Consider the following 27,520-nt stretch of genomic DNA (forward strand, 5'->3'; position numbering starts at 1 on the left):
TAAAAGTTCTCGAGGACAACCATAAGATTTTTGTGTATCTTCAAAGCTAGAAGCAGTAGATCATCCTCATACCACAAAAGCACGATTACCACATTGCAAATAGTGACCTCTTCAACGATGGTGTAGCTAAAGTTGGTCCAAGCTAGGAGATGGTCAATTCCAGGCAAAGGCAACAATCGAGTGCAGTGCAGAAGGCTAGGGCAGGTACTAAGGCCCTAGGTAGCCAAAGGATAGCGGGGGTGTATGTTCGAAGTGGTTTTTTAGGCCAAAGGTGTGCTATAAAGAGCCAAGAATGTGGGTGGCCTTTTGTTACCGAGGTGTGGGTTTTATGTCCTAGAATGTAGTGACCAGTGTGCTCTAGAAGCCAGTCCAGACGGCTCTTCAAATGGAGCCCCGGTGCTGAAGATATTGCAGTTTAGAGGAAGGGTGTGTTGCAGATCCCGGACAGATAGGGCAGCTAGAGACAGGTGGCCCAGATTGGTGTCAGTGTATATGTGTGTAGTGCTCGAGTTGAGGAGCATGCATGTCTTTTTGGATCGCAAATCGGAGCTCTAGATAGCAAGTTATGGTCAGTTGAAGATTTTCCGGGGGCCGGGTCTGAGCCCATTTGATCGCATTGGGAAAGGCACCATCTGACAGTTTTTCGGCCTCGCCAAGATTCTCGGTACAAGTGTGCATTATGTGGAGTCATCACAAATCAACTGCACGTCAATCGGATATTCGGTTGGCCAGATACAGGGAGATGAAGTTGGGAGCCGGTGGTAGTAGAAGGTGTGCAGATGATTTTTCAAGTTTTTGGTCGCCTTGGATAGCGAACTCCGGGGAATTGGAATGCAGTGGTGTTGGCATGGCCAGGGATTGATAAAGTGGGGACTCGACACCGCTTTGTGATTCGGTGATTGGATCACCAGGTGATGTATGGCAGATAGAGCAAGTTGAAGGGAAAAAATGAGATGGGGGAGATTTTTTGGGGAAAAAAAAGGTTGAAGCTTCAATCCCTTGAGGGCGTTTTGATTATAGGCTGCCACATGGCGCACAAAAAGTCCCACATGCGATGGCGGAGTTGCGGAATTCGGGCTATATGAGTTGGAGCGCAAGCCCCTGTATTAGTGTGTGGAAGTGTGTGCCCTCCCGGACCGACGGTGTTTTGAGTGAGAGAGTGAGATTGAGTGGTTGTGTGTGTGTGTAAGGGTGGAGACAGGCAGTGTTAGTAGGTGTGCCTTGTGTGGTGGATTTGTGGAGTGTGTGAGCAATGATAATCAAGCAAGTGGTGGTCTGCTAGTGTGAGTTGTGTGTTTGAAGGTGTTTTCCGAGAGGATAGGGGTGCTATGAATACCCTGAGCTATAGAGAGGCCCTTTTGTTTGTGCTAGGCGTGTTCCCCCATTCCCCCTCTCCAACGTCTTCTTCTTGCATAAATTCAAGTACCTTTTGTTCCAATTGATTGATGCATAGACCAAACAGAGTTGGTGACAATGGAAATCCTTGTTTAACCCTAATAGTGTTTGCAATTTTTTTTGAAATTCCTCTTTCCATGCACAATTGACACATCACCTTCTCATAGATTCGAAAAACCGCAAGCATAAACTCACTTGCACTTGGAGTTCTTCCATCCTTCTCCACAAATTGTTACATGGAATCATATCAAAGGCTTTCTTGAAGTCCAAAAAACAACAATACAATTGCTTGCCTTTCAACCGACTTTCCTCCATGAGAACATGGAGAGTGACAAGATGATCAATGATGCTATGCTGGCGACAAAAACCTGCTTGTCCATTTGCATGCTTGTCATTCTCTTCATCCCAATCACTCAATTTCATCTCCATTATGCACCCAAATAATTTTTCCATAAGAGATCCAATCATTATAGTCCAGTAGTTGTTTACATTCTTTTTATCCCCTCCTTTATGCAAATGCTTGACCCAATTAGTACTCCAATCATAAGGCATACCATGTTGAAGTGCAAGTTTGAACATATCACACATCCACTCATGTGTAAAATCTTTCATCCATTCAATCATCTCCAGCTTGATACCTTGAAGATCTCCCGCTTTGCGAGTGGCCAACTTTTTAAGCCCACCGTATACATCCTCAATAGCATAAAAAGAGGTCATACATGGAAGTGAACCATAAGATGGAATTTTTCCAGCATTTGGTTGCTCATATAGTTTCCTATAATGTGTGTACATATCCACAAGACAAGTTACCAAAATTCTCAACCCGCTTGTTCCTCAAGTTTCTCCAAAATCTTTCACATTCATGTGCCTTTTCTTGGACTTGAAAAAATTATTGCTTTACTTCCCATCTTCTTCTGTTCTTTTGAATCAATGCGCTGTATGTATGCAAATGACTTTGATAGTTATTTTTTCCATAGTTTCATCAAGCTTTATCAAAGACTTTTGAGCATCTTGACATTATTTATCAAATCACCTACTGTGTGATCTATCTTTGTTGATACCATGGACATCTTTTAGGCAAAAAATTCCTCGGCACAAGAATAATCATAATGAGGAATGTAGCAACCAGCTACAAAAATGGGTGCTCTTTTTTATGTCATAACTTTTAGCCATACATAACGTTTGTACTTGTCATCTTTCACAATTGATATAAAATATTCCAATCTTTTCTTAACCATACATGCTAACCCTCCTTGCCCTCTTTGTTGCTTGAGATTCTTTGACCACATCAATGAATGTACATTGTAATCCTCCAATCCGTTAATCCTTTATGTATCATGCTCCCAAGTCTCAACAAGAAGTACAACATCGGCTTTGCTTGTTAGTTCATCAATGCCAACCCCCGCATTCCGTGGGTATCCATTGCAATTCCAAAAGCATATTTTTGATTGTAACTCGGTCTTCCCTCCTCCTTGGGTATCTCGAGGGACTTCCCTCCTCCTTGGGCACATTTTCTTCATGAGAGATCTCCTTGTTTTTCTTATTCCTCTCCTCATATGACTTGCAATGCATATTTTGTTGCTTAATAGTGCGATATTCATATACAAACCATTTTGTATCCCTCAAATAGATCCAAATATTATCAAGAATAATATTTCGTTTGGTCGCATCTGGCATGGTGCATACAATTGGCCGTTCTCTCGAGCGAGGAGCTTCTTGCTTACCCACCATAACTCTGGACATGCCAAAGTGGGTTTTGAAGAAACCTTTAATAACAATGGCAAGAGAACAAGGTGTCTCTAACTTTGCTTTGGGAATTCCACGAATAACAATGTTTTTGGAACGTCGGTCCCGTCCTTCAACTCCTCTACATCCACATTCTCAACATTCTTTGTTTGAGCCACAACTTGCATGAGGGAGGAATTAGGAACCACATTGCTACCACATACATCAGCCCAAGACTTGTTTGTGCATATATTTTTCATGTCACATACATCCCGGCTCATGGTGTCAAATTTCTCCTCTTTCAATACAAGGTCATGCTCTACTTTGCTCATGTGCTCCTTCAAAGCATTCAAGTCCACAAGAGAGCGTTTACATTCCTTCACTTCCTCTTCAAGTTGCATCAAACATGTTGTTTTCATCCCAAGTTTCCTCTTGAGATTCTCATTCTCAACTACAAGAACCCTTAGCGTACCATTCTCCATTGCAAGTGCTCGTAAATCTTCAGCTTGTTTGTTTATGGTCTCTTACAACGATACCAAGTATGCCATGACCATGGTTTTTGATGTCATTGGTTGAGTGGTTGTGTTGCTATCTCCACACTTAGGAGATTTTGGATCATTTTCTACAATTGTTGTGGACCTTGTTGAAGAAGAAGAACCCTTGCAAGTGCCAAAAGACATTGTATGTAAGATAAGAGACGAGAGTCAATTTTCTTAAACCTGTTTACTTTAAAAATGCTGCTATAAAAATGTCTTCCATAACTCTGAAAATTTTCATCTTTACATCAATGCAAAGAGGTTGTTGTGCTCTTTGATTGAGGCTATAGATCACCAAAATTGAAGTTCAAAGGAAGAAGTTATGATCAAAAGAGAATTGTTGTCTACTAGGTCAAAAACGGTTGCACTAGAGAGAGAGAGAGAGAGAGAGAGAGAGAGAGAGAGAGAGAGAGAGAGAGAGAGAGAGAGAGAGAGAGAGAGAGAGAGAAGCACTCTTGTACACACACACAAAGAGAGAGAGAGAGAGAGAGAGAGAGAGAGAGAGAGAGAGAGAAGCACTCTTGTACACACACACACACAAAGAGAGAGAGAGAGAGAGAGAGAGAGAGAGAAGCACTCTTGTACACACATACACACACACACACACAAAGGGGGGGGAGAGAGAGAGAGAGAGAGAGAGAGAGAGAGAGAGAGAGAGAGAGAGCAAGTTTTGAGATGGAGGTGCAAAAGGACAGGGTCAGTCTTGATGACAAGGTTGTTGTTCGCTTCAATGGTTGTGATCCCAAAGGAGGTTCATACATAAAATACAATCAGCTGCCATTGTCATACAGACCCTTATGGTTCCCTCTGCACAAACAAGAGTGCAAGCTTATCCAGAAGTCCTTTGGACTTCTCTTTTATCTAAATACACTACATGCTAGTCTTATGAAAAACCCTGATGAATTCATGGAGGAACAAGATCTACCTCCAGATGAGCAAGTAGACAAAGAAAATGACTAGAATGAAGTGGAAGAGATAGAGGTGGCCATTTACTTTGAGGCTGAAGCAAAGGAGCTTGATCAATGAAAAATGTTGTCTGTGAAAACATCAGAAATCAAGCTACCCTTGGATGTGTCTGAATTCAATGAGAAACAAGCTGAGTTGATGCTTCTTGGTGTGACAGAATTTAGATTTAGCGATAGCATATACGTTTGCCTCCATGACATTCAAAGTATTTTTTTGTCTGATGCCCCCCTCCCCCCCCCCGTCCTCCCTCCCATGTCTTTCTCTAAATTTGACACTTAATTTTGTCTGCAGTCTTGGATTGTTGAAAAGGATGACTTCCTCCGTTGTTGCACCCGAGAGTACCGTGGAAGAGATGCAAATCTTTCACAATATCTAGACAAAATTTGTGAGGCACCAATACTGTTATTTCACGATGGAATGTTGCAAGAAGAAATTCTCACAACGTTTGCCCTAAAGACACTATCGGGCCGCTTCCTCAGTGGACCAATGTTGCCAAACAACGCGGACAAAGTCATTCTTGTCGAATTTTTTTTGCAAGGGACTACTTTGGATACAGACCTGGGTATACAGGTGGCCATGCCACATATTACTACACTTACACATCAATGGCACTGTCCTTAGGAAAACAAGACCCAAATGAACTCTTAGAGTATGGCAAACACATGATTTTAAGATACAAGGGCAATGTGCCAGAACATATGTCTAAAATCTCAACAAGTTGAAACACAACTTGTGACTTGTACATATTATCTTAAACATATTGTACATGTTTTGTGGTAAACACATTACGGTCTGTCTAATTTTCTCCAATTTTTCTAAAGTAAATATTGTGTCAAACACTAAGTTTCTTGCTCCACCTATGGTTGACATATTCTATTGTCTCTCTCCATTTTCTTTGGTCTTCTTCTTGAGTGTTGGAGTTGTTGAAAGCCTCATACCATTTAATTTTACTTTGTTGTAATTTTCTAATTGCCTGTGTTGTTGAGGATGCCAATACTTTCTTCTACTTCATGCGGTGAAGGATTCTACGTAAAATCATTGGAAAAGCTCTTTCAAACTATTTGCCTGGTCTTGAGAGACACCATGCTGAGTGTGTCTTAAGTAGGCATTCCTCGCCATGTAATGAGATTTTTCTAAGCCCTGGGTATTTTATATGACTGGGTTTTTGTACTTTTGAATGAAGTATGGTAAATGGTTGAAAATGATGTGCTACAGATGAAGAAAAGTTGGTTAGAACAGACACCGAGAAAAATTCTAATCACAAAAATTGTTTGAGAGTACCATGTAATGAGTAATCTGTGTGTCTGTCCATGCTGTCTTGAATGATTTATTCAGAAGCTGTAGGTTCTCCTTAAACTTGTTGAGATTCTCTTGTGACCAGTCATCTTTGTCACACATAAAAAAAAGCACATCTATGGAATGCCACATTCAACCTTCACATTGTGAGTAGCTGGATCCTAGTCCTTCACTGCCATATGCAATTTTTTCCATTGTAGATACTCAACTTTGCTAATGTAGGTGGAGAGATATACCCTTCCACTCTTTGTCAACTTCACATCTTTTATGCCCAATGGTTTGAATAAAACTCTATGAGCCTTGACACCCCCAATGGATGGTTTAGAAGGAACATCCTTCCCTTTGCTTGATCTTTTCTCGTCTCGCTGCATTTTGACATTGTCCCCATGGAGACCTTTATCTGACAATACAAATTCAAGGGCCTCGATAGATATCTAGTGCTCGATAGACTTCTTGATTTTCCACGCAAACCCAATTGTGAGTTCCCCACCCCACCGTATCAAACGGCGGATCTGATGGTGAACCTGGTGGCCACTAGATCTATAACGGAAGCAAACAAAATGGTTCAGGGTTCAACTAGCGGACGATCTCTCATCACAAAGTGAATCGAGTTCGAGCCTACTAGCAAGGAGATCTAGCTCTACCTCGCAGGGGAAGCGTACTTAAACTATCTAGCGATCCTAAGACCCACCTTCCAAGAGGAGAGAAACCCCGAATGCCTTTTTCCCCATGCATTAGGAAAAATATGAACCCTCTAGGGGCCCTTTGGGATTAAGGTTAATTAGAGGCCAGCCAATGAGAAGAGGGTGGTGGACACACTCTATGCCCTCAAAAATGTAGGGGGACAAAGTAGTCTTACACTTCTTAAATGGGCTCTTACCTAGTGAGAAGGTGGGGCGGGGGGGGGGGGGCATATGGAACCTCCAACTTCCCTCTTTTTTGATCCGGTTCTGAGAAAATCCCAAAAATCCCAAAAATTTGAAAATTTTCAAAACTCAAATTTCATCTTCTTAAAACCCTCCTAAAACTATTTTATGGTCAAAAAAGCATTTTTTTGACCTCAAAAAGTCAAAACGTGCACCCAAAAACCCTAAAATTCAATTTTTAAAAAAAACTTTTGAATCTTTTTTTGCTATCCAGAGCTCCCCCAAAAGTAGTTCTTAGGCCAAAAGTAATTTTCTCTCTCTAGAACCCCTTTTCCAACCCCTCCTTGGTTGCAACCATCACATTCATCCTCTGCTCCAACACTCTCTCTCTCTCTCTCTACACCATCTCCATTGCTGCAGCAAGGAAGCTCCTCTCTCCTCCCCTACCACCTTCCATTGCCACACCAAGCAAAGGTTATCCACCTTCTCCTCCCATTGCCACACCAAGCAAGGGTTATCCACCTTCTCCTCCCATTGCCACAAGGGTTATCCACCTTCTCAGATCACTTTATCCTCTGTACATTGTAGAAACAAGCAAGGTCCTTCTCCTCCTCCTAGTTTTCTTTGCTCAACCATGGCCAACTCTACTTCGCAAAGGTGGCCAAAGGATGAGGTCACAACACTTGCATGCCACAACACTAGAGGTGTAGATGATGAGTGGGTGCCACAAGAGTTCACCAAAGGTGCTTGGGTATACATGCAACCATCTACTATTGGCCCTCATCGTGTGCGGAATCGTGCAAACTTGGATCTTCATTGGAAAGGAAATCTCCTTGGCTTCAAGAACCGCAAAGACAAGGGGACCGTAGCCATTGTGCAACATGTTTTCTCAATGTCAAACATGCATTTGCAACAACTACCTCGATTTCCAACACATTGTAAGTACATGTTTTGAGAATACAAAGCTAGGTGTGAAATCACAGTGTAATGTTATTATGGATTCATATGTAAGATTTGTCATGCATTTATAGTCATATTTCCATCCACGTTGGTGGAGGAGCAGCCACTACATAGTCTCTCCGGCACATTCAATGCTATACATGCGGATATTGGAGCAATAATGTTCCCACATCTTTGCCCAACCAAACTGGTTCAAAGAAGGATTTTCTTCTATTCTCACTCCTATATTGTCCCTACTTCTACACAAGCGTTTGGAACGCTTGAACCCATCAAAGTAACTTCCTTATTAAGTATGGAGTGGCCGGTGCCAGATTTGTGGTCGGTAGCATCTTTCAAGCAAAAGATGATAATGGATGTCCAAAACTCTTTGAAATACTCTAAAGCTTCTAGGTCTGTGGGCTTGAGTTGGTGTTTGCCTATTCATTGTTTTGTGCACATTTTTAAAGAGTTTGGATTTGTGGAGACTACCACAATGCTTGTATGTAAAGATGCGCATTACGAGGAATTAGGAAGGCTTTTAGAAGAGGACTGGGGTTTTGTGGAGGGCATGCATAACGGGGACCGGTACCGTTGTAAGGTTGTAGCTTCAGGTATTGGAATGCGCTATTTGAAATCCCGCACCTCCTTGTACATACGATTTCACTATGATCGTTGGATGTGCAATCTTGGAGTGTGGACTCCCTTACAGAGTGTAGATGGCGCTATTGCAAGCTTTGAAATTGCAGTGAAGATGCCCAACGATGCTTTGGAGGCAGTCCAAGTAAACAAGCATTGGACTCTCAGTAATGTTCGAGAACATTTGGTTGTTATGGGTTTTGAGGCCCTTCAACAAGCACAATTTTGTTTACAAGGTCACAAGGTGAGAATCCTTCCATCACATTTTCAATACATCATGGTTTGTCGATCATTGGATGCTTATTGTAATGACTATCCGCAGATTGGGAAGAGAATGGAAGACAAACTGAAGGTCGAGGAGGACTGGGGGATGGATGGAACTATGCTATCGATCTTATAACTTTGTAACTCTTGCAATTTTCAAACTGATTCCCGCTGTAATCAACATGATTTGCTTCGGCAAATCGTGCCTTTGAATATAATAAAGGTTCCATTATAAAAGGGGGGCCACCTAACTCATTCACTATTTTCACTTTTGCAACTCTTGAGCTCCTCCGCTCTCTGTCTACACCCCAGGCTAGACATGGATGCTTCCACAGCCTCTGCATCTGCAGCCACATCCACCCCTTTGTCACGCTTCATCCTCTTCCTCAAGAACACCAAATACAAAGGGAAGTTGGACCTCCACACCTTTTTTACTCGTCTCCCTGACCTTGATGCCACAGTTGCCCTTCACATGGATGCATTTGCCGAGATTTTTGTGTTCATGGAGGAGCACATCATAAAATATTCTGTATCTATCCCCCCACATGTAGGGATCTGGGTGCCTTGCGATCTTTTGCCCTATATACACAAAGGTGATCGCCCATTCTCCAAGCGGTTGCAACGATTCCAAGAAATTGCAACCGATGCAGGCCATTACTTGGACGAGCAAGCCCCAGGGGTGTCAGCGCTCAAGAAGCGCAAGTTGGGGGTGGAGTACCTTTCTCGGCTCGCAACATTTATCTTCTTGGTGAGCGAGGAACCTGATTTGGAGGAGCTTTGCTTACCACACCTTCAGGTTGGGTCCTTTATCAAGGATACCAAGGAGCAACAGGTTATCCCCATGAACCCTGCAGCGGAAGGAAAGGCACACCGGCTTGAGTACCTTAGGGGTCTTGAGAAAGTGGTTGAGAAATCCATAGTTGCGGCTGGCCCTAGTGACACTCCAGTGCCACTACCACTGACGGATGTGGCTATCCCAGAGGTAGAAATCAGCCGCTTCTCCTCAGTGTTAGTGGATGGGGAGGAGTATGTGTTCCTGCATGATTTGGAGAAAGCATTTGGCCTACGCATGGATGAATGCTTGAGCGTGCTATGCAACAACACCAAATTTCCCTTAGAAAATTCGCCAGATGCCCTAGAAATCAAGCTCTTTCCAGATGGGGACTCTGTTGCTGACACTATTGCAGTTGTATGTGCAGAGGTCCTCGCAGCAGAGTAGTTGCACGTGGCTGATGAAGAATTCCAAGCCAAGCAAGCCAAGGTTGAGGCTGCTAGGATGCCTATGCCATTATGCAACCTCCCATCTGATGATCCAAAGGTCGTATCTGTGGTGCATGGGAGCATTGACTTGGATGCAAAGGGCAACAGGGAGGAGGACGACAAGGAGCAAGAACTGTATCCTAAATTTCATGTTACTATTTTATCCTTCATTGTCTTTTTTTGTCAACCTTCATTGGTTTATGACAGGATGTCATGGAGGTTGATGATTTTGCTGCAAGGACGGGTGGCAAGCGGACGGGCTTTGGACCTCAAGCTTCCCTTGCGCATTACCTAGGACAACTCCCCACTGGTGATGTGGCCATTATCCATAATGAATTTACTCCTCAAGCCCATTTTATGACTTGGTCGTTAAAAGCTTTGAGCAAGTTTTTGTGTTTGAGCACCATTGCTCAAACTACGCATCAAGTGTTCCTAGTGCGTAGATCCCTTGTATGCACAGCGTTTGGCAAGTTGGCTTTCGTGGTAAAGTGCTTGCCCAGATAGGGATACATGCTTCCATTGGCTCAACTGACCCAAAGGCCATAGCGCAGTCCCTCTTGACTGGGGAGTTGCCTTACGCGCAAAATAGGCGCCAAGAAATAGTCAAAAAAATTATGAACTCCTCAGATACATGATGTAAAATCACCATTTTGGAAGTAATAAAAATATTTGAAATTGTCTCTCTATCTTGCAAATTCTTTTGAATGTGATTTGTCAATCTTGAAAATTGTTTCAATTGGTGATATGAATTTTTTTTTCATAAGTGACTTTGTAATTTCAAGTTCTGTATGTAATTTCAGTCAATTTCAATAAATTTAGGTATTTTATGTTCCCTAGGGGGTAGATAAGCCTACCAAGGGCCAAAAAAAGCATGGCCACAAGGGCGCGCAAATGGCCCATCCATCAGTTTTGGATGGGCCATTTGCGCGCCCTTGTGGCCAGGCTTTATTTTGCCCCTGGTAGGCTTATCTACCCCCTAGGATACTTACAAAGCACAAATTTATTGAAATGAATTGGTTTTGCATCATTAATTTAGATGCACCCTTTCTATGGCAATTCCAGCATATGTTCACACTCAAGGACACTAGAAATTTAAAGGTGAAATCAATTATGAAATGAAGTTTCCAGCACACTATCACCTGCTTTAGCTCTACCTAGTACACCCCTGCACCAAAAATTCCAATTACATTGGACATTTGAAAAATCCAAATTAATGTTGCATAGACACTTGGTTTCACAATATGTTATTTTTTTTTTATATCCTATAGGGAATTCAAAGCTTGAAATGGCCAAAAAAGGGTGTCCACAAGGATCTATGTAAAATAATGTTGCAAAACCAATAGGTTTTAGTAAATTTGTGCTTTTTAAGTACCCTTGGGGGTAGATAAGCCTACAAGGGGCAAAAAAAAGCCTGGCCACAAGGGCGCGCAAATGGCCCATCCATCAGTTTTGGATGGGCCATTTGCGCGCCCTTGTGGCCCAAGGGTACTTAAAAAGCACAAATTTACTGAAATTGACTGAAATTACAAAGTCATTTCATTACAAAGATAATAGACACAACTGTTGATAATATTGTCATTGGAAAGTCAAATCATTACAAAGATAAGGGTGTGCAATACAAAAAGAGGGGTAACTTTGGCTAATGCTCGAAGTCTCGTCGCAATCGACGTGCAAGTTGCATATCTTTTGGCTGTATTGTCACTCACTTTGCATGTATGGCGCATAGGTTGGTATCTTCCAACACCGAAATGATGTGGGCCTCTGCGGCTTCTTGAATAGCCTCTAGCACTATTGCTTGCATTCTATACTGATTTCAATAGCTTTGAAGCACCTCCTTCACAGTGCGAGCAAAGGGGGTGCGTCGAATCAAAAGCTCCGTCGTCTTCTGGTAGTGGCGGATTTCTGCAAATTCCCTTGCTATTTTTTGGCGCCGCTGCGGTTGTCTTGGGGACACTTGCACATTTGGTGGCGGGCGGCGTTTAGGCTTCTTGAAAAACTTAGACTTGCGCATGTTTACATGCTTAGGGGCTGGTTCTGCAGCCTCTTTTGATTCTTCCTCTTCCCTTGGCTGCCGATCTTGTCGTGTGGGGAGAGCTCCCTGGCCTCCAGGCAATGTCTTCCCCCCAACGGCCACCCGGTGTGTGCGCAGTATTTTTTCTCGTAGCCATGGTGGCTCACTCTCTGATTCAGTGTCTGTATGGACCACCCGAGTCCTGGATGGTCCTGCTTGTGATTGGTGGCGCGACGGCTGCTCCCTATCGGACTCAGTTGTTTGTTGGCCCTCTTCTTCTCTCCAGCGCTGGGCACGTTGCTTCATTCTCCTTCTAGGTGTTATATCTTGAGGAGGTGGAGATTCAACAATCCTCAATGACTCTCGTGCCCTACCACCATGCCCACTACCAGATGAGTTCCTGGAACGGCCAGGCATTCGTGGCCGTTTTCTTGTGCCTTTAAGCCATGACGACTTCTCACATCCTTGGAGGGTGTTTTTGTTGGCAGGTGGATGCTCTTTCGCGGTTTGTTTGGTGCGCGCCATTTCGTTGGTAAGAGCTCACCTGTTCTTAAGAAATGAGTGGTTTATAAGAGCATGCAATATTCATAAGGGCCCATTTAAAAAGGGCCCTGTTCACACTAATTTTTTTTAAAAAAGTATTATTTTTTAAATAAACATGTCGCTAAGAGTTGGACCTTGCGTTCACGTATAGTGACTCGCGCAGTATCCATTTTGATCCTTGTCGCACTCTGCATCGCCGCCATGCAGCATGCTTGGTGGGACCTTGCGACATTTGCCACTTGTTGCTATGCTCTTGACGACTCCATTTCCGCACTTCAATAGCAATCTTGGATTGTCGCGCATGCTCCATTGTGAGCTTACGAGCAAATGTTGTGCGAAAAAACCAATTGAACATCTCCTCCAAATAATTGGATTGCACCATTCCATCACCATGTCGAGTATTTTTTAAGTACACTCCCCTTGCTCGATAATGGGACTTCTCCATGCCTTGAGTGCTAAAAATTTCAAGCGATCCATACTTGTGCATAAAAAATGCACCATGCGCAAACAAGATATGTTGTTCACATGAGTAAACGATCCACATTATTAAATAAAAACAATCCCTTGTAATGAATACACCATGTAAAATGACTTACCATGTAATGTGTGATGTTATTTTCACCCCAAGAAAGGGTGAAGACCTTGGTAAAATCCGCCAAGGCTTCTTGAAATGATTGGCGTTGTTCTTCTGTTGTGCTGTTAAGGCCCATAAGCTTGACCATTTTATCAAAATGTGCCCAAACTTGCTTGCGCTTGTTTGCAAGCTCGCCATTTGAATCATTGTCGGTAGTAGCTTTGCATAACTCCTTCCAAAGATCCCAAAGGTTACCTGCCTGCTGGTTGGAGCTGTTTTGAGCATCATATCAACTTGGCTTTCCTTGGGAAACTTTCTTCAAAAAGTGTCTAGCTTTTTATCCACTCATTGACACTTGTTGAGCAATTTCATGGGCCTCCCCTGTGTTCTTTGCAGCAACGATAGACACATTTCCACTGTGACAGCCAATGGAATTCAAGAGTACCTCCACTCTTTCGATCGCTTCCTGGGACTTTTCCAACGGTTTCATTGTGAAAGCATAGTCAATGTGGAGCTTCAATAGCCTATCAAAAATGCGCATGAATGCGTGTAATGTACAAAAATGTACATTCGATAGAGGAAATCGAAAGATTGGATTCCAAGCGTGGTCCTTTTGATCACGGTCTGGGGCATTGAGCATGGGACATCTCAGAATAGACACTTCCCATTCTCTACCTTCATCTCCGACACACGACAATCTAACCCTTGTTCTCCATGCCCTTGCCATGGAAGCATGGAACCGGCCTTTGCAGTGCTCTTATGTGATTTTTTCCCATTAGGTTTGTACCCTCGAGTGCAAAATGGACAAGGCATGAGAGAAGAAGCCCCTTGTTTGCAGCCAAGCAAACACTTTATGGTCTTTAAATCCCCACCTAAGTGCCACTCCACATCATAACTACCAAAACCCTCAATCTCCAACTTCTGACCTGCAATTTGGGAGTGTATTACTTCTGTGATCCATGGAGTTCTCTCAAAAATCCATGAAAGTACTCCATTGGTCTCTTTGGGCACCTCAATAGCACCCAATCACCAAATTTCTTTCTTTGATTGCACGCTAAAAGATGGGGTGGGAGATGGCTCGACTGAATCCCTTTGCTTGGTTTGCAGAAGGGCCTCGTTCATTAGAGTGACACTTAGCCTCTCTAACCTTCGACCTTTCACTATTTGACACTCATCGAGTTTCAGCACAAAAGCGACTTTTGTGCCAAGCACTACAAAATAAATAGTGCTAAGACCTTAAACTTCAGAGTCTATGATAAGAATAATACCAAAGAAAAAAGTAAAGTGTGTCACCTTCTTCAGGTAACTCGTAAAATCTAAGCATGGCTTCTTGAAGCCTTCTAAGATCCACAAAAATATTGTTCCACATTGTGTAAGGAAAGCCCTTCTTCGAAGGTCTTATGGATTGTTTCTTACCTTTTCTCCTTGTCTTTGTTGCGCACGAAGCATAAAGGGAAGTTGGCATTGTGTCCTCAATGTGTAGGTATGTCCCAATGCGGGAGAACACATCTTCATTTGTGGCCTTCTTTGCAAGCTTGACCTTGTGAGGAACGGAAAATAGGTTTTCCACAATGCCATGTTCTTTGAGGGCATCCTTTAGGAGTTGGAAAATAGCCTGATAGGCTTTGGTGCTGATTCCAGCCTCATCACAAGCTTGTTGAACGTCATCATCACTAACCACATTTCTTAATTTACGCATAAGGTCCTTGGTGACTGCATCCTTAATGTGCTTACCTCCAGGTGATTGTAAGATAGAAATCACGTCCTGGGTATTGAGACAACTAGTGAGAAGGTTGACTCGATCATCTTGGCTTGTTCCACCGCATGCCTCCTGGATGAAGTTTCTAGCAACAAATAAACATAAATGTTAGAAAATAAGTGTGAAGTAAAAATGCATCATGCAAGTAAAGACCAAATCACCTTGTGCCTGTAACTCATCGTTTGCGTGCTCCTCCCGAACGTGCAAGAGTTTCAATGGATGAATACGTGCGTTTGCGTTCCCTTGCACCAAGGGGTGTTTCTTTCAAGTATGTGATGGTGTTGGTAAGCTTCTGGATGTGGGACTCCTTTTCTTGCATTTGTTGTTCAAGAGTTTTAACTACCCTCTCCGAAGAGGCAACACTCTCTTGTAATGCCGTCGTCTTGAGGTGAAGAGCTTCACATTCGTGCATCCACATATGCAAAGAAGCACCTGCACCCATACACAACCGCTTGCAATAGCCTAACAAACCTGCTTCTCCCCTCCCAAGAAATTGAATAAATGTGGAAAGGCTATTAAACGGTGGATGGAAGCGGCTTATAGGATCGTAAGGGTACAAATGGCCATCCACCCAAATGTCAACATTGGTCTCACAAGCGGTGCGACGTTCCTGTGATGACCTTTGATCACCTTCACTAGTGGTCTTCGGTGCAAATAAGAGAGTAATCTTTAGTTTCAGGCATCTTATTCTGCTGAACTAATGACACTATATGTTGATACTCTGGATCTACCAAGGATGCTTCTTTGATTCTATCCCAGATAGGGTTATATGAATTAGAGATAGCTCCGAGAAAGGATTTTCGGCTAAGACCATCTGCAACTGCATTTTCCTTCCCTGGTCTATACTTTATGTCAAGGTCATATTCCTGTAATAGCTCTATCCATCGCCGTTGTCGCATATTGAGAATAGGTTGAGTAAAAATCCATTTTAAGCTCTTGTGGTCTATCACTAGCTGAAACTTGCGCCCCAGAAGATAATGTCTCCATAACTTCAGTGCATGTATAACTGCTAAAAGTTCCAAATCATGAGTAGGATAATTCTTCTCATGATCTCTTAGCTTTCGCGAAGTGTACGCCACTGGTCTTCCTTCTTGAGTAAGAACTCCGCCTAGAGCAAATTTGCTAGCATCGGTCGCTACTTCAAATTCTTTACTGAAGTCTGGAAGCTTTAAAATAGGAGCTGAGACCAAGAATTCTTTTAGCTTAGTAAAGCTAGACTCGTGCTCGGTCTTCCATTCGATCCTCATTCCTTTCTTCAGGAGTTCCGTCAAAGGTGCAGCAATACGTGCATAATCCTTGAGAAAAATCCTATACCATCCCATTATTCCAAGTACTCTTACTTTGCTGACGGTGGATGGTTGAGGCCAATCAACAATATCCTTGACTTTGTCTGGGTCTACTGAAATCCCTTCAGCCGATATGATAAATCCAAGATAATTGACCTTTGGTGAGCAAAAGGTGCACTTGCTCTCTTTAGCATAAAGTTGGTGTTCTCGAAGAAGATCAAGTACTTTGCGAACATGTTCTTCGTGATCTGCCTCGTTCTTAGAATAGATCAGAATGTCATCAAAGAAAACCAAGACAAAATCATCCAGGTAAGGTCTGAAAATATCTTGCATAAGTCGATTGAAGCTTGCAGGAGCATTTGTTAGACCAAAAGACATTACTGTGAATTCGTAGTGCCCATACCTAGTATTAAAAGCCGTCTTTGGAATATCTGATTCCTTGATCCTGATTTGGTAATAACCTGACCTTAAATAAATCTTTGTAAACATTTTGGCGCCGTGGAGCCTGTCTAAGAGTTCATCGATCCTTGGAATTGGATACTTGTTCTTGACAGTTACCTGGTTCAGTCCACGGTAATCTATGCACAACCTTAAGGTTCCATCCTTCGTCTTCTGAAAAAGAACTGGTGCACCCCAAGGAGAAGTATTCAGCCGAATAAATCCTTGCTCAATGAGTTGCCTAAGTTGTTCCTTGAGTTCGATGGCCTCTGGAAGTGACATCTTATAAGGTCTTTTTGAGATAGGTTCTCATCCAGGGATAGTCTCAATCTCATGATCTACCTCTCTATGTGGTGGAAGATTCGTAAGGTCTTCTGGGAACACATCATCATATTCCCTCAACTAGTTTGGTCGAAGTGAGGTATCTGATTGGTCCACTTTGTTGAGCTTTACCGCATAAATTTGTTGTCCCTTTCTTAGTCCCTTCAAAAGTCTGCTGGCCTTAACTAGAGTAGCCCTAGGTCTCCCATTTTCCCCCTGGATTAAGGCTTCATTACCCAAGTTATCTGTAAAGGTAAAGTTTCCTTGTGCACAATGTATGTGGGTCCTATTTTGCTTTAGCCAGTCCATCCCTAGTATCCCGTCAAAGAATCCTAAGGGTAGGGTTCGAAATTGGGCAGAAGTTGGGATACTACTTCCTTGCCGTTTGCTAACTCTACAACTAGCTTGCTTGTTGGATACTTATCTAATTGTAGCTTCCTCATGCACCTGGGTGAAAGAAATGAAAGAGTACTACCACAGTCTATAAGGAAGTTAACTTGTTCACCTCTGAGAGATCCTGGCGTATGAATGACTGCATATTGCTCGCAACCATTGGGGTTGTCAATTGCAGCATGCAGGGTTGCTCTCTCCACTGCTTCGTCACCCACAGTTGGTTGTACCACTACGGCATTCACTCTAGCGGTAGCTCCACGCCCTCGCCCTCTGTTCATCATTCCATGTCCTCCTCTTCCATTAGCTTGGCCACGCCCATGGGTATTCAAGGGTATGGCATTGGCATTGGTTGCCTGAATCTTCTTGGGGCACTTGGATCTGTAATGCCCATACTCGTCGCAACTGTAGCATCGAACATCAGGGAACTCCATGGTTGTGGTGGTAGCCACGATAGGGCGCTGGTCATATGCTTGGTTGGCTGGTCTGTTATTCCAAGCAGTTGTCCTTGCCCTCTTTGCCCAATGATTCCTCCTGTTCTGATTAACCTTTTGTACTTCAAGAGCTAGAGGTTTGGCCCTCAACAAGGCATCCTGTAGTGTCGTTGGCCTGAGAGCTTCCAACCGAGTATTCAAAGGGTCGATTAGCCCTTGGCAGAACCTCGCCACCTGTTGTTCCAAGGTCATGTTAGGAGCATATCTCCGAAGAGTGACAAACTTTGCATAATATTCTTCGACAAATGAATTCAGTTGCCGAAGTGAAAAGAGTCCATTCATCCTCAAGGTTCTATAGGCAGGTGGTAAATAACGCCCCATTATCGCAGCTTTGATGTCTTCCCAGGATTGGGAAGATCCCTTAATATCCATGTCCCTACAATGTTGCTTCCACCATATCTTGGCATCGCCAGCCAAACGAAACATTGCAAGCATGGTCTGATTTACGGGTTGGTTCCCCGCAGCTTCAAAGTAGTCGTCCATGGCTTCCATCCACGCTTCCGCATCTCTCTCCACATTTGCCCCCTCGCCCTTAAAGATTGGAGGTTGGGCTTGCTTAAGGAGGAGATTCTTCTCTTGCGCTGCCGAGTACAGAGCAACAGGCAGTGCCTACAGAGGTTATACGAGATTCTCGATACCATTACTTGGATTTCAAAATAGACACGAGACTTTAGATAAATTCAAGATACCACTTTATCAAGAGACAGAGATTCAGAGACAAAAAGCACTTTATTGAAGAAAATTTATTACAATTGAAACCCCTCAAGGTTTAGGATAACTGATGATCAACTTATTACATGGTTTTTTTTTTGGATTGCGTATAAGATACGCCTAGGAGATGGCGTTCACATGATGCACTACTTCGTTCGTGAAATAGTTCCTGTACTCATCCTTGAGTGGATAATAAACTAAGATATCAAGCCGGAATTCCTCTTTTGGTACTCCAAAAGTTTTGAATCTATTTGCTGGGATCACCTCAGTGACCTTTTCCAAGAGCCAGTCGTTGATGGTTTCATTGTAGTCGCCTGAAACAGTCAGGTCCAATCGGGTAGGCAGCAAGTAGAATAACTCTACTACCCTCAACTCTTCTCCCCAACGTATCTTCTTCAAATCGGTAGCCAGGAATCCTAGCTTCCGAGCGTTGATGTAGTAAACCCCTCCTGGAAATGTCCAATCAAGTTCCCATCCTCTATCAATGCGAGTGGAGTGTGGCGTATGAGCCTTCATCAGTATCTCCATGACATCTCGCCTGAAATGGTAAACTGGGGATCTTCGAGCTTGCTCATAAATAAGCTCAAACACTTGGAACTTCCGATATTCTAGCATGGGGTCTTCCTGCAACACCAATGCAAGGAATTCGAATCAGCTACCTATATACTTTCAGTTCCTTCTTAAATATTCAAACAATACGACTTTATTTCCCAGCCTAACCTAGGCTTGCTCCGATACCAGGTGTGAGGTCCCCACCCCACCGTATCAAACGGCGGATCTGATGGTGAACCTGGTGGCCACTAGATCTATAACGGAAGCAAACAAAATGGTTCAATGTTCAACTAGCGGACGATCTCTCATCACAAAGTGAATCGAGTTCGAGCCTACTAGCAAGGAGATCTAGCTCCACCTCCCAGGGGAAGCGTACTTAAACTATCTAGCGATCCTAAGACCCACCTTCCAAGAGGAGAGAAACCCCGAATGCCTTTTTCCCCATGTTTCAGAGGCACTTACTCTCGAGATTTCACCGCTCTAGGGCCAATGAGTATTACTAATATCGAAATAAGCACTATGGGGACAGAGAGTTCCCGACCAATCGGGACCACCCATCTCATAGGCATTGGAAACCTGAGCCAAGCCCCCACTTTCCACCCCCACACTCACACTTCCTTGTGTGACCTAATTACTACCACAATGATTGTTCAACATAGACATTCCGTGATTAATTCCGAATCACATTGTTCGTTAAGACAGCCCTTCAACCAATATTGAAAACAACACCAAGACAGTATTCTAGTAAAAATTCTACTCAAAATTATTCATTAAAATTCCAATGTTCTGGAGGTACAATATCCCCCCTCCAACGAGAGTTTACTCCTCTCGTTGTCGCCTAGCTGCCCATACAACTAGGTATGTCCACCGCATAGAAAGCACAACATGGACACTCCCACCGCATAGAAAGCAAGACGTGGGTTCCCACCGCATAAAAAGCAAGTCGTGGGTATCCACCGCATAAAAAGCAAGTCGTGGATTCAAGAGCCCTTTAACGAGGAACTCTGCCCCCTGTGATGAGTAGGGGGGTCAGGACTGATTCAACATTGGAAATAAAATGAACATGTCGAGCTAAATTTTTCCTAGCAGACATTCTTTCCTATTGCAAGCAGCATACCCATCAATCATTTCTTTCCTACTTTAGACTTTAATGTACATATGAGTTCAGTGCCGAGGTTTCCGTCGGATTTCTCCAATATGTTTTGGGGATATGTTCATTCCTAACTAAACGTGTGCAATGTTAATTTAAACGACTTGAAAATAAAAATAAAAATTATGACCTACCTCTTCCATTTCTTCGTCGATGGCCCGTGAGATGGCCGGTATTTGTTCATCCATGGGAGCTTTTCCCTTTCCATTGACATTGCTTGTTCCCGCCTCGCGGTCGTGGGCACCACCGAAGCGAGTTCTCTTAATCGGGGCCATTTTACTCACTACCTTAATTAAATAATTAGCTTGGAGAAAAGAGCTAAGGTCTGCAAGCGTCATAACAAACCAATTGATAGATTAGCAACATTAAATAATCCCTCCTATATGAGAGGTCTAGACTTTTCCATATAGCAATCGTTATGGATGACGCATAATCGTATGGGAACCGGCTCTAAAGATAATTACTCGGCTTAGATGATTAAGAATAATAGGATTTCACTAATGGAATTACCAGAGAGATGAATTAAGCATGATTAATCTCTTTCCTAGCAATTAGATGGTGCAGATTCACCTTATGCATAGGTGTGAGAAAAATCAACTCTTAGAGACTTGACGATGGATTAATTTTTCCTTAATTACATCTTAATGCATAAGAGAAATGAATTTAATAGCTACAATATTAATGAGTGATAGAAAGAGTGATTCTCATCAATCTACACAATTACCGGCTTACCGATTAATTACTATGCTACCTAAAGAGAGAAAATTCTATTAATCATGCACTAATCATTAATTAAGAGTGATGAATGGCTGATAATTCAGCTATGGGATGATGATTATATAATAGAATATGGTTAAGGAGAATTAGAGAGCAATCGTAGAGAATTACGACTAGGAATAAGCATAATAGACGAGAAATTCAGATGGTAATGAAAAGAATTTACAAAAAGCATGAATTAAACCATGGTTACCGTGATTAAGGGCTGATAACCCTCTCGATTTTCTGATTTAATCAAGCTTCTTGAGGCGAGAATTCGGCAGCACCTCCCTCCTTGCTTCTCCTTCAAAGGATGTGTGTACCGGCAGCACCTCCCCAAGGTGTGTAGGTGTGTGTGTGTGTGTACTGAGTGAGTGTGTGAGCATGTGTGTGTGTGCACTGGCCTTTAAATAGGCTCCTACAGGCTGAAAATGGACCTGGGTTGCTATAAGAAACTGGGTGAGCACTCAGTGAATGCATTGGCAAGTCTAGTTGCCTACCCACCAAGTGTCCAGTTGGCTTGGTTAGCTGGCTCTGACACTTAGTTACTGGCTTGGAAACTCTCCCAGGACTCCCACAAAGAGAGAAGGCACCCCCTAGCTGCTAAAGCTGATCTAGAGTGGCATGGAACCTGCTCCCACACAGCCTCGAGCCTCTAGTGCCTCCCCGGACAATTTTGGAAAAAATTTCTTTTAGGCTAAAATGGGTCATACGAGTCGGATTTTGATGCCGAAAATTGCTATAGCAAGCTCTAACTAAGGCGTACCGGCCCGAGTACCTGCCATATTTAGCAGCCCCCGGGGTCCGAAAATGCATATTTTCAAATTCGGGGTACGGGTGCAGTTTTTCGAGACGGCCAAAACTGGACGAGTCGGGTGACCAAAAACTTACTATTTTTGAATTTTTTTTACAAAAATTATTTTAGTTCACATTTCGAAGCTTTAAAACATTATAAACATCATGGCACTGACAGAATTCGGAAAACTGCTAAAAATAGTATCTTTTTCCATTATATTCATTTCAAGGTACAATGGTATTCTTTTGATCGGGATCACGGACCTTACACCCAATGTAGAGATATACTAACTTCTCCCCAATTCAACAAAGAGCATGCATTGTACAAATGTGCACATTAACAAGTGGAATTGCCAGAACTGGCAGGAAGTTAGGGTCTTCATTGTGTCGAGTAGGAGCCTTTCTCCACCACTTTGGGTCCATCACCTTTGCAGAATCCATGTAGCAGATATGGAGATTTTTCAATTGCATCCATTCCATAGTTATACATACACTTTAGTGTTTTGAGGTCACTTGCAAGATGCCATTAGACCTAAAAGTCCCCCTCCCATCCACAAATAACACCTTTCCTTGATTCATTGCCCATCAATTATGACATGTAATGAAATGTGAAATGAAATGTACTATTTTAGTTAAAGGTCTGTCAAAAAATGAATTACCTCAAAAGAACTCGGCCACCATATGTGCGCTTCTAACCAAACATTGAAGTATAATGGATTTTTGGTAGGACATTTCAAAATTTTCCTATTCATCAGTGTTATTGTATCTCGCTCTATCTTCTTCTCTTTTAGAATCTCACACTCATCTAGCTTCAAAACAAAATGTAGCACACCACCAGTCTCTTCAAATGTGACATTGTAGAACTCTACCATTCTGGTCTGCAACATAGTAAGGCCCATGAAAATATTGTTATGCTCATCATAAATTGTAGTTGTTCCTTGGCCTTTGTAAGTACTTTGAATGTGAAAGGAACAACCAAGGAAGTCATTCTGTGCATTTTTGAGCTGAAGTATCTCTCTTCAAACACTTGATGATGTTGGTAGCAGCTTGGATTTTATTCCCTTTTTCACAAACATGGAGGACACAAGCTGTTGAATAACTGAATAGCCTCTCTTGCCAAGTGAGTCAAGTGTGCCTTGCATCTCTGTTGTAGGCACTACATTCTGAGAAATAAATCAGTCCACAACATCCCTTTGCAAAACCTTAAACTTCTTGTCATGGATTATATCTTTTGCAAGGCCATTGCTTATCAAAGGCTTCAACTGCTTCCCTACATTGGTTGTAGGATCAATGCTTCCCTTGTCTGGATAGATAGCTTGTCTACAAAGAAAGCAATACATAACTCAAAGCAATACATTGATTACTACGTCTACAAAGAAAGCAATACATAATTCAAAGCATAAATAATGAAAGACCAATACATTGATTAGCATACAAAATTATGTCTACAAAGAAAGCATAAATAAGTCATACCAATACATTGATTAGTATGTCCACAAAGAAACCAATACATAGAAAGATTGAGCTCCTCACCTCAATGCTTGGGTTCTCTTTTTCAGACCACCAGATCCAACCTTCAAGGTTTCAAGATTCCGTAGTTTCTTCTTTTGCACACGAGCACCCAAGATCGTAGATTTGTTGTGTAATCTTTGCAGTTTTTCTTGTAGGACCTGTAATTCATCTGTGTGTTGTAATATGGTTTTCTGGTCATTACAATGCAAGTCAAAGAGTCATAGAATCTCCTTTGCTTGAGAATGAAGCATGCATCTGTGATTTTTAGCTTGGCTAGTTAAGGCTTTTCAATATCCAAGCAACCCATTCTCTCTGTCACCAGCAAGATCAATAGACCACTAGGATTTGTAAATACAGGAGAGGCATTAGTTCTAGGATTAAGAGGATAGAGGGAACCATTTATCCAAATGACTACATGTTGTGCTCTTTCTACTCAGATTCTCTCTTTTTCTGCTTCTGTGACTTGAGTATAGGTTTTTCTTCGCTTACATAGAGATGCATATTGTGGATCCAAGTCAATGTGTAGATGAGATTCAGGACATTTAGTGGGGAGTTTTGAGTCTATGGAGGATAGGGCCATTAGTGATTAGTGCAAGGGAGATGAGAAAGCCATTGCAGCTCACTGCTAGAGGGCCAGTGCAAGTCAATGCAAGAAACATTCAAACTCCCTCCAAGATGACGAGGTGCATTAAATGTAACTGAAAAAGAGACATTCCCTCAATCATCACTAACAGTATGTCTCTATCAAAAGAATCCACTTGGAAGTACACTTTTTGAAGGTTTTTTTACGACAACTTTTCTTTTACCACACCTATTTTCTAGAGAGAGAATGCCAAAAATTCCATTTTCCTAGAAGGATCTCCAAATGACCTCCAAAATTTCCTAATGTGAGTGTGCTATTTCTTGTTGATTTTGTAGTGTTTGAGTGAAGATAAAGAGTGCACCCTTTTGTAGTATTAAACTTCTTGATTGAGGGCACATCCATGGGCCACTACTCTGTTGAGGGTGCGAATCACTCCACCTATAAAGTGCATGCAACACTACCTAGATCAACATAATGTCAATCAAGGAGACACATGACATGATAGGTGCACGGAGGCAATCTCTTTAGCTTGTCAGGGTGAGACCATCCCACACATACAACACTCTAGAAGGCCAACCAAACCACAATTAGGAATCTCACAGCTCTCAACTACACCACCCAACCCACATACACACAAATGGAAGGAAACTTACTCAATCATGCCAAAATTGTACGAAACTTAAGGGGCACCATCCCCTCACTAGGATACATCTATCCCAAAGATTCTACACTCAAAACCTTCACTCTAAACCCATCTACAGAAATGCGTATGTAAACATAGCAAAATTTTAGAAGTGTCCAAAACTGAAATCTATGAGTACCTATGCGTAGCTTATGTCACCATGACTACTTGCACACAAAAAACAAACATCATTTGATACACTTACGACTACAAGTAGCTCGTAGATGCATTACCATGCGTGCTCCATTCTGTGTGGAATGCTTGGCGTTGTTGCGTAACTCTCTTTGAGCCTATCGCGATGGCATAGTTGGATCCCCAATGTGATGAGCAAGCAAGAAGTAGCGTCAGGATGAAGATCACGTGCTCTCTCTTTCTCTCTCACACAGAGTCAATGGTAGCTTAAAACTATGATTATGATAAAGTTCTCTTTACAAAATGACCTAGGTACCTTATATACTAAGGCTACCATAGGTTAAACCTAAAATAGAATTCAAAAGGGTCAAATGGATTTGTATTTACAATCTGGAAGTGCCACTGCACCTCGGCTTCTCCATCTAGAATAACTACTCATAACAAATGATGTTTTTAACCATAATCCATAGCATTTCATCACTCTCAAAAAATAAGGCCTTGTTGAGTTGTATTGTTGACCCGTGGGTTAACACTCCCCCCTCCAAATTCATGTCGTCCCCGATATGACTGATTGTCAATGTTGGTGCGATCTTTGTTGTTGATTTTCTTTCTTGTGCTCCAATGCTTGTAATTTTGTCAAACCACAACAAGAACTATGATCCATGAAAATCATAATTGATGACAAACTTTATGTCCATCACATCCAAGCCCCAAGTTGCAACAATTGTTGCTGTCATTATAGGGCTATTTCTATATCTAAATTAAAAAAGAACCCAATCTCGTTCAGCTTGACTCTTATCACCATGGATAGATAAAGCTCCATCCATCACTCGCTCCAGTAAATTTGTCAATTTTGAGTATTTCTCATTCTCAAAAAAACTTCTACAATCCGTAGAATTGAATGATTGGCTTTTAGATATGGAGAACCAATGACGAATTTTTAAGGATTTTGTAGAAATTGTATGGCTAAACGTTCAACTTCTTTAGGCCAAGTTGCACTCCAATACAAAGTTTGTTTGATAGGACAAATATAGGAGATAGTTTTTTTTATTTGAGGTTCAAAATCCATGTCCATCATTTGATCCGCCTCATCAAGAACAAGATATGTAACCCTATGAAGGTTGGTTTGTCTACCATTTGTGTCTGCTCTTCTTCGATGGTGACTCCTTTGTTCCTGCATCAAGGTGATCAAAGTTGCATTTTTTCCAATGTTAGCTTTTTTGTGTTGTGTAAATCATTATACTGCTTCTACTTGATACATGACTTGATTAAATCCCAACAAACCCCATTTAATTCCCCAAGCTAGTAACTTGCTTCAAAAGGGCCTTATCCGACATCATTCGTGATAGATGCGTCTATGAGCCATCATTGTCCATTTCTCCCCAAAACTCATTTACATGATGTACAGGGTATGTAGATGGCTATCATGGCTTCAGATTTGGAAAAATTGCATCTTTGGCTAGGGGTTAGACTTCTATCCTTTTTTTTCAAAAAAAAACCCTTAGCTTGTATTCTCTGTTCATAGCCTACTGACAAAGTTTGGCTTGATTTGGACTTGTATTTTGCTTTACAAGCTAACTTTTTGGATTTCAATCTCGAAAATGACGGATGGGCATCTTTGGAACCTTTTGGTTGCCAATCACATGTAGGAGCAATGATGATGACTAGAACGTGGCTTGACCCCTGGTTGCTCCTATAGACTTTTGTCACGATAAATGACTGAACTATCATTTCAACCCCTTTTGCTCTTGTTAGTATTGTTAGTCCCTTTTGTTTTTTAGGCTTCATTAAGTCACATACAAGATAGAATATTTACAACATAAAGATCTACCTCTTGTGCACGACCTTGCAGTCGCATGAAGTGTCTGATAGGCAACTTTACACTTGATGGGTACGTTCATCTAGTCGCATCACCAACTTTCTTTTTCCTTGTAGGCCAGCCTGGAGTTTGATGATCGTTCTCAATCATTGGCCTCATATTGTTTTGTCATTTTCTTGCACCTTCTTCTCTTTGTATTGCTCAGGCATCTCCTCAGTCTTTTCTTCATCTGGATTATGGATTTTTTTATTTTTTATTTTTTAATGTTTTTCTCACAAAAATCTCACAAAATAACTAAATAAAACAAAAAATCAACTCAATAAAAATCAAAATCATTCAAATAGAATTCTAAACGCTATGTAAACTGTACAAGTGTCCCTAGGGGCTCCTATATGGCTTTTGTTCCCGTACTCCTCTTGTCACGCTATTATGAGGGCATATAATTTGTATTTTGTCAAAAAAAATGTCACAATCAAACGCAAAAATTCAATGCAGCTTAAAAACATTGCCCTCCAATATTCATAATGTTAGGTCCGCATTTAGAATGCCTCCCCCCCACCTATTTGAAGTCCTCTTGGACAACAGGGTATCGTCAAGGGTATGTGCTATGCTTAGGCATTTAAAAATTGTGCCTATGCAGACCTTGTAATGTAGCCCTATTATGCATACAAAGTCAATGCATAGGAAAAATTTATGTTGTGCAAGATGTGAGTATAAGAAATTTGCTTATTGGCATTTCCTGGCGAGGCTTCCTATTCTAAGCAATGTGATGATCTTTGAATTGAAGGTTGTAGAGAGATTTTGACTTCCTCTTTGGTTGCCTCTGGTTACTTTGATTTCGAGATTTTTTTGTGCATTCACTTTATCTCTTGATCTGTAAGCCTTGGTAGAATGTAGTGGTAAAGTGAGCGACCTGCTCTCTTTTAATTGCACTATAACTGTAGGAGGAATTGGAAAAATTCAAGCGGCAATGCAGTGATAGTAGGTTTATTGGTTCCCTTTGAGACCCACTTCTTTGTGATTACTTGCGGTTTTGTTGATGGTGCTCATTTGGGAACCCATACTTGTCCCCCAATTGATTAGAGCGTTGTTAGCTCCTTGACATGGCCTTCTTCTTCTTAGTTGAGTC

The sequence above is a fragment of the Adiantum capillus-veneris genome, chromosome 24 (assembly GCF_014529385.1).
Source record: "Adiantum capillus-veneris isolate H3 chromosome 24, ASM1452938v2, whole genome shotgun sequence".
NCBI lineage: Eukaryota > Viridiplantae > Streptophyta > Polypodiopsida > Polypodiales > Pteridaceae > Adiantum > Adiantum capillus-veneris.